Source organism: Neovison vison, chromosome 11 (assembly GCF_020171115.1).
Source record: "Neovison vison isolate M4711 chromosome 11, ASM_NN_V1, whole genome shotgun sequence".
Taxonomy (NCBI): Eukaryota; Metazoa; Chordata; class Mammalia; order Carnivora; family Mustelidae; genus Neogale; species Neogale vison.
In genome coordinates, this window is record NC_058101.1 from 109,610,822 (window position 1) to 109,623,824 (window position 13,003).

Below are 13,003 nucleotides of genomic sequence, written 5' to 3' on the forward strand. Positions count from 1 at the left end.
GGGAATTTACTTTTTTATTACTTTTTACCAAATTTTATTACTTTTACCAAGTCAAATGCTATCATAAAAGTAGTATCTTTTTTTTTTAAGCCGAGATAGACAAAATAATTATAGCTTTCAGTTTTCATATAAGGAATGTATTCTTGAAGGTAATTACTGCAGTTCCAAAACAGAGAGACTGATCTAAAATGATAATGCAAGATAATTTTACTTTCATGATCCTGTATTGCTCTTTTAGCATTAACATTTTGGTTTAAATTCTTGAACACAATTCATTTGATATGCTTGTTTTGTAGATGTTTTTTCCCCTGGAGGATTTTTCAGAATATTGCATCAGCCTGTGTTTCCCAGTTCTCACATCTGAATTTGAAAAGAGGCTCCCAAAGAGATTATAGCTAAATGAGACCTCATTATTTATACATACTTAGTTTGAATATATGCCCTACGATTTGAATCTATTTATCATCATCCCTTTTCTGACCCCAGTTATCAAGATAGTTCAGTATTTTCCGCAGTCATCATTTGTAGTGACTGAAAGAGAAATAAAGGCACACCTGTCATATCAGAAATGCAACTCATTCTATCTTCATTGAAACTGTAATTAGAAAAAAAAAGTGACTTGTGCTTCTCTGTGTAATCACATATACATGTATCATATTTCTTGAAAATAGCTGGAGTATTTTAGTACACAATTTTTCACAATTTTCCAATTAGACATCAGGACAAGTGAATTACTCTTGTGTAGATGTTGCATAGATCCTGTCTGCTTTAGAAACAGATGTCTGGGTCTATTGTCTTCAAATTGTCAATCATAATAGTAAAATAGCATATTAAGATGCAAAACTGTCCTCTTTGCCTTTGAAAACACCTCTATTTAACTAAGATTCTATGAACTTTCTAAACACCTACGTTTTCTCAATGGAACTATCATGTGTTTGGAGGATGGTCAGGGCTTTATGAATTCATGATCTTTTAGATCTGGGATTTTTAAAAAATACAGATAGATGTTAAAATTTTTATTTCCACTATAGCCTGGTTTATCATATTTTAGATTTGTTCTATTTTAAAAGAAGGAGTGTGCGTGTGTGTGTGTGAGAGAGAGAGAGAGACAGACAGACAGAGAACTACGATATTTAGGTCTAAAGGCAAAATTCAGAAATTCCCACAAATACTGATTTTTCAAACTGTGAGTTATATGGTAGTAGTGACTTATTTACTGAAATTATATTTAAAACAGCATTGCAGTGAAAACTACAAAATGGAAAATCTTTCACATTTCCTCTGGCCAGTTCAATATTGAGTGATTTGAACACAGATGTTTAAATGTCAGTTCGTCCGACTTTAAGGATAAGAAACGTATTTCATCTATAGTCTTTTTTTTTTTTTTTTTAGATTTTATTTATTTATTTGACAGAGAGAGATCACAAGTAGGCAGAGAGAGAGGAGGAAGCAGGCTCCCTGCTGAGCAGAGAGCCCGATGTGGGACTCGATCCCAGGACCCTGAGATCATGACCTGAGCCGAAGGCAGCGGCTTAACCCACTGAGCCACCCAGGCGCCCCTCATCTATAGTCTTATTACTCACCAAAGTCCGCTTTATGTAACACCTTCCTCTTTTATTCTGATAATAACTAAAACCTTCTTTTTCACTTGAGAAATTACTACTCCACTTCTTTTCACAAGGTGGTAGTGAGAAGGGATTCCCTTGGGCTGAGTCTCCTTTAGGGCATAGGGAGTAGTATCAGGTAATCTCACCATTCCCCCCGGGTTGCCACACACCCAAGAAATCTGGCTGAGGACCTACTGATTTTGCTGGAACTGCTCTGCACTTTTGTTAGATTGGCCTTTTCCTTATGAGCCCCCTAAAGATTGTTGGTCTGAGACAATTTTTGAAAGAACCAGCTTTCTTGTAGACTGCCCATATGAATGAGGGAAGTGGAGGTGGAGTTTTACAGACAGAGTGGGAGAAGTGTCACTGGGAGGCAGGTAGACGTTTCCAGGTTTAACTGACAATTTTCTGGTATAGAGTCACAGGTATGAGGGTCCAGCTCCATGCTTGTATATGACACTTCAAAAAGGTCAGTTGCTGTCACAATAGCACCAAGAGTTAGAGGCATTTGGTAAGAAAAAGTCTGGATGGGGAAAAATGATTTTTTTTTTTTCCCCAATGAGTTCCCTTTGTAGCAGTGAAAGATATTAACAGCCCCCACTGTTCTCACTTGAAAGCCATAAATAATAAGGTTGCAGGCCTGTTTCAGAGACCACAAAAAGATAACGTCCGGGGAAATTAAACAATAGGTCAACTCAATGATTCTCAACCAGGGTCATAGTCTAGCAATGCAGAACAATATAGAGAAGTATGGCTGAGAAACTGGTGGGCATAAAGTTCCTGGAGCCTCTCAGGCAGGGGCCATCTCCTTACTGCCCAGACTAATTCAGTCAACTTTTCACTGGATGCCAAAGCCCTTATTGCATTTATCACAACTGCACTAACTACAATTATAATCCGATAAAATGTGTGTATAATCATTGGTTCCAATGTCTTTCTCTCTCATTAGATGGTAAATTCTTTGAGGGCAGAGAGTATGATTGTCTTACTGCTACAAACCCAGTGACAGGCAAATAGTTGACAGTCAATACATTCTTGTGGAACAAATTAATGGTAGTAAAATGGATAGAAGGAAAACTGCCCTCCAGCTTCTTCAAGTCTTTTTCTTGAGATGGAATATAATTTATCTTCTATGCCGTCGTCCTTCAAATCTGCTGTTCTTATATTCATTAATACAGTGAATGATGTTATCACTTCTCCCAATTAGAAAGCTTAGAGCCATCCAGCATTCCTCTCTCTTCCCCAATCTATGTATAATTGACCTTCAGATTTTTTCATTTTGTTTACATTGTGTCTAGATTCTGAATCTCCTCCCTTCATAATGCCATGATCTTGATCTAGGCTTTTATTATCAAGTATCTGAAATCTTGCAATGGCCACTTAATGGAACTCTAAGTCACTGATTTTCACTCATTTCAATCTATCCAAGGGAAGTATGTACTTAGTTTTGTTCAGAATTTTACAAAAGTTGTTTGTCATTTTGGAGAATCATATTATTGATGGCGGATGCTGTTTGGGTATTTGAGTTGCCAAAAACACATCCACTTTCTGGCTGTCACATTTATGGTGAGTCTATAGATAGAAGCAGGCGTCTGACTACTTCATGTTTTCTAGTATAGTTGTGTCTGAGCCTTGACATACTGAAATACATATTATTTTATTCAAATTACTTTTCCTTTCTTTCTCTTATATATGACATTAAAATATTATATTGATTTTTTTTGGAACCATGTATAGGTTAATTTTATTATCCATGAATGTCACTCAGGAGAGTAATAGGAACAAGTATTTGTTTATAGTAAGAATAATTTGGTTTAAAATCATAATTGAAGCAAGATGTCAAATTTATTCACACTATGCTCAGATGATCAAAGAAAATGGTATTCCTTTTTTCCTTTAGGGCTGATTTAATAAGGCCTTACGATGTAGTGGGTAAAAGGAAATCTAAATTTAATCTAAACTTATAAATTTAATCCAGTAAAATAATTCTAAACCTCCCTTTGGATAAAATGTGTAGTGTTTCATAGGATGCTTAGTCTCTCAGATTTCTTCTCCCTCTGCCATTACTCTCTGGTAGGATCTGGGGTGGGAAGAAAGGGTGGGACAGCTCACAGGACCTTGTAGTGGTGAGAGGAGTTCCTTGGTCCCTATCTAGATGACCTCATCCTGTCCATTGGCTTTTAATACTATCTATATGCTACAGAAAATCTGTAGACTGACCCCTCATCTACAACTCTATTGTTGTCCTGCTCTGAAAGTTCAGATGTATATCCATCTCTCAACTTCGCATCACCACTGGGATGCCTACCCGGCATCTCACATTTCACATTGCCAAGACAAGACTCATGATTCTACCCCAAATTCACTCATCTCCCACCAAATCTTCCCATGTCAGTAATGGCCACTGTACCCCAGTTGCTCAAACCAGTAGCCTCCATTCCTCACTTTGCCTCACATCCTAGTTAGATTCAGCAGCAAGTCTTCCTGGCTCTCCTTCCAAAATATATACCAAATCCAACACTGTTTACTATCGCTGCTGTTATAACTAAGCTTTTGTTATCTCTCACTTGAAATACTAAAATTGCTTCCTGACCAGCTGCCCTATTTTCACTTTTGTCCCTATCCTTCATAGTTAGTCAGAATGATCTTTCTAATAGGTAAATCAGAGCATGTCACTCCCCTTCAGGCAACCCTTCAATGATTCCCCATTGTAATCAGAGTAAATCTCAACTCTGTAGCATGGCCTACAAGGTTCTGTATCGTCTCCCTTTGCCTCCCTCTCTGACTTCATCTTCTGCCACTGTCCTCCTAATTCACAGTGCTCTAGCTTGCTCCAGATCCTCCCCAGATTTGTATGTGTCTCCTTCTCACCTTTTAGGGCTCAAGTCAAATATCCCTTTTTCAGAAAGTCTGCCTATCTTGTTTATTTCTGTATCCCCACATCAAACCACCTAGCTACTCAAAAACTCTATGTTGCTTGACTGATGGGCTAACCTCTACAGTGAAAAGGCTGGATGACTATTCTCCTTTGACTGGTGAGCACTGAGGGGCAACTTTTGGGAGGCTGCGATGGCACCTGCTACTGAAGCCTGGTCATTTGCTCTGGGCCCTTACATTCTCTCATAGAATGTCCTTTCTGTGGTTGCAGGCTCTGCTGGTTTATTGGTACTCTCAGCACTTTCAGGTTCCCTCTCGAAAGCATTCAGGAACTTTTAAGGCTGCTGTAGGACATGCATAAGCCATGAGCAGTCAGAGATATGCCTCAAGTTAGTTATGCAGCCATCATCTATCCCCCCTTCCACATCACGGTTCCTATGCCATGTTGAACATTGCATTGAGTGAAGGGTGGGCTTCACCTAGCCTGTGGCCTCCTTAACACTGCTCCTAAAGAGTGAGTCCCAAGATCTAATGCCCTTGGTCTTTATAATTTCTGTTTCAGTGTTTTTAAATGATTTTCTTTCTCATGCTCCACCCTCCACCTGCAATTCCTCTGCTGCCTCCAAGCAAGAACTGGGAGGAGAGAGGAAACACGCTCCTGGGTTCACTCTTCCTGTCTCATCTTTCTGTATAATGCACAAGACTGAAAGGAACAGACTCTTCCCACTTAACCTTCCTGTGTGGATGGCCTTTCCCTGACACAAATGTATAGGCTAGCTTTTGAAATATTAGATGGAAAGATCAAGGAATTTACTAAAACCTTTTTTCTGTCTTATAAAACCTGACTCTTTCCGTTACTGCCTTCTAAAGAAGTCAAAAAGTCTGCTTTGAGGCTTCAACCTAATCAAAGGGCACTTTATCTTATGGTATCTCCCATGTCATGGAATGATGAGCCTCAAGGCCTGACTTTGGAAGTGCAAGCAAGCAAAGGAATATGCTTTAATGGAGACATTAAAATGCATCGATTTAGTATCTGTAAAATATTATCTCTACTACATGGACAAAGCACATCATACCTGACCTCAGTCTACTTTATCGTCTTGTCTTTGTTTCCTGCTATGTTCCCTCTGTTACACAAACCCTATTCTTTAGACACAGTGATTGTCTTAACATTTTCTGAACACAATACAATTCATGAATTGGCATAGCTGTTTATTTTGCCTAGATCATCTTTCTCCAACTTATTCTCTGCCTGGCAAAATCTTTCTTATCCTTCCAGATTTAGCTCAAATGCCATCTCCCAGGGAAGCCTTTTCTGACCAGCTTATCTCCTATAATGTCATAGCAATATGTAAATATCACCACTGTGGCATGCATCACATTATAATTATTTCTTTACCACTAGTTTGTTTAGCACTTCAATAGCAGGGGCACAGTTTTACTCATCTTTTTATCATCAGTCCCTATAATTCTGACTAAACGTATTTATTCTGTTCTTATTTAATTCAGACAGAAGAACAAATTTAGTCTCATATAGGAAAAGTTTACTGAATTCTTACAATGATGTAATTCTTCCTTTAATTTGCTACATATGAAGGTGAAAGCAACAATGAGTAAGAAAGAAGATAGTTTATAAATCTAATATCCTTTCTCACATGACCTCTTTCCTATTTTTATGCAAATGATAAAGAATTTATGTTCATTAAAAAACATGAATTTTTCAAAATGCACAGTTTTAAACAAACTTCAAAAAGAATTGCAAACTGATATTTTTTTAAAATCCCACACATCCTAGTCAATGTTACTAAACAATTAGAATGTTTTAGAAAAAATAAAATATTCCCGCTGGGCTTCAATGGATGAATACGCTGAACTAGAGAAAGAAGGATCAAGATAGCGACTAATTGTACAAATTAAACATCAATTGACAAAATAAAAGGTTTTTGTTACAGGAAAAGAAAGTCTGATAAGAGGCTTGTGGAATTATGTCCTATCTTCTTTCCTTCATTTCCTTCTTTCATAGTGAATAAAAGCAGAATGTGTCTGTCACAAGTAGGGAAAGGCAGGCCTATAAAAGTCAGCACTCAAGGGAAGGCGGTGTTCTCAAGAGTTTAAAGCTGGAGCTTGGAGACGGTGCCTTTTCTTTATTGCCCTGTGTTGTTGTGGTCAATAAAACATTTTACTTTAACCCACTCCAAATGTAACCTTGTGGCTATTTCTTTTCTTACATGATCTTTAGAATCATAACAAGTTTTTTTTTTTTTACCTTTGCATAACTCAACAACAGTAAAAATGCAACATTTTCCTTAAGAGATGTGAGGACATGCCTGGGACATGTTTAGGTTTTTTATATAGGTCTCTGTAGTGGTTTAAACAGTGTTTCCTCAAAATTCATATCCATCCGGAACCTTTGAATGTAATCTTACTCAGCAATAGAGTCTTTGCAGGTGTAATTAGTTAAGGCTCTTGAGATCAGGTCAGATCGAAGTAGAGTAGGCCCTAAATCCAATGACAGGTGTGCTAATAAGAAGAGGTGAAGACACACAGATGCATGGAAAAAGCTCTGTTAAGATGGAAGCAGAGATTGGAATGAAGCAGGACTGTAAACTGAGGAATACTAAGGATTGCCAGAGGTCCCCAGAAGATGGAACAGGAAAGCAACGATTCTTCCCCAGAGCCTTCAGAAGGAGCATGACCCTATGGACACCTTGATTTCAGTCTTCTGACCTCCAAAATAGCGAAAGAAAAAAAATATTCTGTTGTTTTAAGCCAGCAAAGCTGTGGTGATCTTTTTTCCTTTTTTTTTTTTCTTTCTTTTTCTTTTTCCCTTTTTTTTTTTTAAAAAAATCAGCAGCTTTAGAAAACTAATTGTATAGTAGATAATTCTTAGTCCCCACATTATTTTAGAGAGCAAGGAGACCAGGGATTTGAGGGGAGAAGAGTCCTTCCTTCTGGGAACTTTCCTATCACTACTGGCAATAATGTATCCCTCTTGTTTCTCTTCATCCAATCTATGGATGACTATTGCTGTGGGAATTAAGGAGTTTTTGCAAAGCATCCCTGAAGCCATTCTTAACTAGATAGTATTTGAGAACTGAATAAATAGCTTTCCTCAAGTTTTGCTCAACTGCTTCCAAAGACTGTAGATGCTATAGTCACAGCCTCTGGTAGGGTAGCTTGTGCACTGCACTGTCTCCCCCACCATGCTCCCCCAGGGTAGGATTCATCTCAATGTCAGTAAGAATCCAGCAGTGCACAATGTGAACACACATATAGCAGTTGTGAATCATAAAATACAATTTCATCTAAAAGCATTATTTGAGTTAGTGGCACTTGTTCGTTATTATGTTTCTCTCTGTCATTGGATTTATTTGGCTATCTATTTATTTATTCTAAAGATTATATTTTTAAGTATACCCAACATGGGGCTCAAACTCACAGTCCTGAGACCAAGAGTTCCATGTTCTACCGACTGAGCCTGCCAGGCAACCCTGTCATTGAATTTTTAAATTATAACTAGTATCCTGTAAGTGGCTATGACTTTCTTCAGAAGATGTCCTTACATAAAAAATATTCAACTTTGCTGCATTAATAAGCCTGAGAGTTGCTTTTCTCTTTCCTTCTCATTTGTTCCCTATACCAATTAGTCCCAAAGCTCTACCCATTTCTTCTTCACAGTATTTCTTAAATACTATCTGACTCTGCAGAAGAACTACTTGAGTCCAGGTGGTCAGGACCTCTGGCCAGAACAGAGCTGTTCCCCACCTCTTTTGACTCCTGTTAATTTTTTGCAGATTAATCTTTGCAAAGATAATTTTTATTATGTCAATATCCCGATGGGGAAATTTCAGACTTCTTTTTACTTATAGAATGAAATCCAAGTTTCCCAACCTTTCATCCAAACCTCTGTTTACTGTTCTATCTGATCTATTTTCTCATCACTTCCTATCTCTTTTCCTTTCAAGTTTGGGCACTGACTTTACAACAGGATTAAACAGCAGCAGTGGAATTTTGATTTCTCTTTACTGCATCCCTCTCCCATCTTTTGGCCTGTCACCTCTTCAAAGGAAATTCTAGAAGGAGAATAAACATGAGGCATATAGAAGAAAAAGATCTGGGTCAAAATTGTGTTTTTGCTTTTGTTTTGAGCTTTAGAGACCCCATTTTATAAAGGTCCTTGAAAAGAAAAAAACAATGTAATATAATAATTGTAAAGAATTTTCTTTGTCAGAGCTAATAATACAGTTTAACTATTAAAAAAGTAAAAAATTGATGAATTGCCTGTTTATTAGTCATCATCAGTTATTATACATGATCACAAAATACACAGGTTACAAAGCAGGTACTTAAAATTAGATTTCAAGAAACTTTCCATCCATGTTACAAATGCATGTATCTTATTTAAATTTGAGAACTTTTTTTAAAACATTAAAAACATTTTAATTTCTCATATAATCATATTTTTTGAAGATTTTATTTATTTATTTGACACAGAGAGATCACAAGCAGCTAGAGAGGCAGGCAGAGAGAGAGGGGGAAGCAGCCTCCTGCAGAGCAGAGAGCCCAATGCGGGGCTCAATCCCAGGACCCTGAGATCATGACCTGAGCCAAAGGCAAAGACTTAACCCACTGAGCCACCCAGGTGCCCCTCATAAAATAATATTTTTGAAAGACTTATACAACATTATTATCAGTTCCTGATAATTGTTCTAATGGCAGGTAAAATTTCAGGTTTTTCCTTTTACATCTCTGATAAAATAAATATTCACATAAAAAGTGATAGCAGGGGCACCTGGGTGGCTCAGTGGGTTAAAGCCTCTGCTTTCAGCTCAGGTCATGGTCCCAGGGTCCTGGGATCGAGCCCCACATCGGAGTCTCTGCTCAGCGGGGAGCCTGCTTCCTTCTCTCTATGCCTGCCCCTCTGCCTGCTTGTGATCTCTGTCTGTCAAATAAATAAAAAAATTTTTAAAAAGTGATAGCAGTACTTTTGAGGCTGATTGAATATAAAGTTCTGTTGATTATAGCTCGTGCTTTGGTAGTGAGGTTTATTATATATGAAATAATATTCAAAGCATATATCATCCATTATTTAATATGTAAAGCTTCAAACATACAAAACTGATAAAATAGGGAACTAACACATTATTTGAAATTAAAAAATTTTCCCAAGGAGTATACTATGTGTTAGTTACCCATCTGTGTATATCCATAAGCACATTTTAAAAGCATGGGAGATGGGAGAATTTTGTGTAGAATGTGGACATACTCTGGCAATATAGAAATTCCTGAAGTTTTGTAATGGAAGGAAATAATGAAAGGGTAGATCACCAAGGAGGACAGGCACTGCTAAGATCTGTCCAGATGTCCAAAACCTGAAGGCAGAAAGAGTTGATCACTGGGTGTGATGATAATCTGGAGTGCTAGCATCCGACAGTGGCCAGCAAACCACAATAATGCTCACCGAAGCCATCTTTTCTTTCCTGAAAGCTTTTCACTCAGGCAGCTGGAGAATTTGTTTTCCATGGTAATATCCCCATACTGTAATTAAAATATCAAATAGGATTTCATCAAATTTGCTTTTCAGACAGTTTTAAAGAATCTCAGCAGTCCTTAAAGAGTAGGGCACCTGAATAATCATTTTAATACTGTCTTAATATAATTGCTAGAAAAATAATAACTGTTTTTGGATTCAGTAAGCTACATTTATTAATCAGGACTGCAATACCACTACTGGCATTGGCAGAGTAGAAAAGGAAGCATATGCTATTTACACTGGTTCTTAGTATCTGCGCTTTTTCCCTTCAGTGTTTATCCACTTGGAGCTGAAGAAAGTAAAAAGGCCAAATGGGAGTCTGACAGTTATTTAGCCAGAAGATGTCAACAAATCAGGAAGCTTTTATCTAGAAAACTCTGCTCAGAAATAGATGTTAGATACAAGGCAAAAAAAAAAAAAAAAAAAGGTTAGAAAAAGCACGAAATATGTTTGCACATCAAAAAATTGACATATACACCTATGTACATTGTTTTATTCCTTGCAAAAATGTCAGAAATGCCATCATTGATTATTGGCTACATGTTAACAACTCAGGATAACCTGTCATAGTAGCAGAGATGAAAAGAATTCAGTCTACACATGAGAGGTGGGAATAATGGCCAGAAAGTGCTGTTTAAGAACAGTGAGAGGAAACCAACCATGGTGTGAAGGTGGGTAACAGATAGATCAGAAGTTCTCCCTTGGGGCGCCTGGGTGGTTCAGTGGGTTAAAGCCTCTGCCTTCAGCTCAGGTCATGGTCCCAGGGTCCTGGGATGGAGCCCGCATCGGGCTCTCTGCTCTGCAGGGGGCCTGCTTCTCTCTCTCTGCCTGCCTCTCTGCCTACTTGTGATCTCTGTCTGTCAAATAAATTAGTAAAAATCTTTAAAAAAAAAAGAAGTTCTCCCTTGCAAACTACACATGGCCCCAAAGCAATCTGAAACAATATCCCTCTGTATTCTCTGGTCTGTGTGGCACCAAAAATGGGCCCTTTGAAGGCCAGTAAGAAAACAATTATCCAATTTCCTCTACTATTTTATAATGGGTATGCTTATATATGGTGTGAGGATATCTGAGCAAGGTATGCATCTCCACACATAGCCCTAAACTGTGTAAAATTCATTATAACCTATGATTTTATAATAAAAGCATGGCAATAGCAATGAATTTTTATCTTTACCTTGGATACAATATCGCTATTAAGCATTTTAATGAAGTCTATTTCTATTATATATCACTACTGTTTGACAATCACTTTTCCTAAGTGATAACATTGCTAGGAATTGGAAGTTTATGAAACTTTGGTCTAATCCATTTTCATGGAAGACCAGCTGGTGCTAGTTAAGCAAGCAGGTGGATCATAGGTTATATCACATGAGGTGTAGTGCTAGGAGAAATGGAAGCTAGAACAAATGCAATCAGAGGCAAAGAATCCTGGTTTTTACCAGGAAGACCAAATTTGTTATTATTTCCAGGAGGTAATCCTAGAGCAGGAATGGGAGACAGGTCCAGAAAACAGGAGTTCAAATGCACTGGTATAGAGACTGCTCATGGAATGGCACTAGGATTCTAGAAGATTTTATTCTTTTGTTTAAATTTAAATTATTATTGATATTATAGAAAATATGAGCTAGATAAAAGCTTGAATGAGTACTTGGAGTAGTAAAATGAAATATAAAATTTCCTTCTCTACCCACTTCTGATTCTACTCTCTCGAGATAATTATTGTTAACATTTCCTTATGTATCTCTCCAAGAATATTTTCTTCTTCTTCTTCTTCTTTTTTTTTTTAGATTTTATTTATTTATTTGAGAGAGAGAGAGTGAGAGCATGAGAGGGAGAAACAACTCCCTGTGGAGCTGGGATCCCGATGTGGGGACTCCAGGATCATTACATGAGCCGAACACAGTTGCTTAACCAACTGAACCACCCAGGCGCCCACCAAGAATATTTCCTATCCGTATACTAGTTCACCAGATTTCTACTTTTAGAAGTATTATTATGTTTATTATGAAAGTTATATTAAAATATAAATGTAAGGAATTTAATACCTTAAAAAAGTAGAGTCCCCCAATATAAATCTACAAAATAAACAAAGTTCTAAAAATCAAGCATGCAAGGGAAAGGAACCATTCATTAGTGGTCATATTGTATTATGTTTAATGAAAAATACAGGGAACTGGGGCGCCTGGGTGGCTCCGTGGTTTAAAGCCTCTGCCTTCGGCTTAGGTCGTGATCCCAGAGTCCTGGGATAGAGCCCCGAATCGGGCTCCCTGCTGAGCAGAGAGCCTGATTCCTCCTCTCTCTCTGCCTGCTTGTGATCTCTGTCTAATAAATAAATAAAATCTTAAAAAAAAAAAAGTACAGGGAACAAATAAATTAATTAGGACCAGATATAAAGAAAATGAACATCCTTAAAGCAAAACAGATGCCTTTTTAATTCTTTAAATAACAATGAATTATACTATAAGCTGCTTTTGTATTTAGCTTTATTTTTTTTTAAACTAACAATATATTTTGAAGATCTTTCCATATCAGTCTATATAGATTTACCTTAAACTTTTTGATTGTGGCATAGCTTCTATTATATGGATTTGCTGTAATTTATATAACCAGTCCAATGTTAGTGACCACCAAGCAAAATGCTGAATTCTTAGTATTTCAAACAATTCTGCACAAAATAATTTTATAATATGTTTTTGCACATTTGTGAAGTACATCCATATGTTAAGTTCCTTTTAAATGCAGTTACTGCATCAATTTTTAAATTTAATAAGTATTGACAAATTGTCCTCCAAAGAAGTTGTACCAATTTACGTCCATTAAAAGCAGAGGAATTTGCCTCTTTTCGCAAAGATGCCTCATCACTGGATGTTTCAACTTTTTAATCTTTGCTAATATCCTAGGTGAAAAAAAATGGTACATCAATTTTTTAAAGTCCTTTGAATTAATTACAACTGAAGTTGATTATTTTTTCATATGATTCTTA